Source organism: Protobothrops mucrosquamatus, unplaced genomic scaffold, assembly GCF_001527695.2.
Source record: "Protobothrops mucrosquamatus isolate PMUCROS unplaced genomic scaffold, P.Mucros_1.0 scaffold569, whole genome shotgun sequence".
Classification (NCBI taxonomy): domain Eukaryota; kingdom Metazoa; phylum Chordata; class Lepidosauria; order Squamata; family Viperidae; genus Protobothrops; species Protobothrops mucrosquamatus.
Genome location: NW_015386871.1, coordinates 1,127,266 through 1,127,679, shown reverse-complemented (window position 1 = coordinate 1,127,679; position 414 = coordinate 1,127,266).

Below are 414 nucleotides of genomic sequence, written 5' to 3'. Positions count from 1 at the left end.
CTCCAGTCCTCCATTGTAGGTAAGACTTTACTCTTCCAATTTTGAGCTATCAACAAACGGGCAGCAGTTAAACAATACAACATCAAGTTGTTTCTTTTGCGTCCAAATTTTGTGTAATACCTAGGAGAAACAACTGAGGCAAGAAAAAAATTCTTCTTTTAAAAACTTGCTGTAGATTCCACCATAGTTTTATCCAAAAGGCCTTAATAACCTTACAAGTCCACCACATATGAAAAAAAGTTGCATCTTGTTGTCCACACCTCCAGCACTTGGATTCATAATTCTCATAAATGCGAGACATAGTTGCAGGATCCATGTGCCATCTATAAAACATCTTATAAAAATTCTCACGTAAATTTTGTGCTTGCGTAAATTTCACATTTCTCACCCATATCAACTCCCAGGTATCCATAG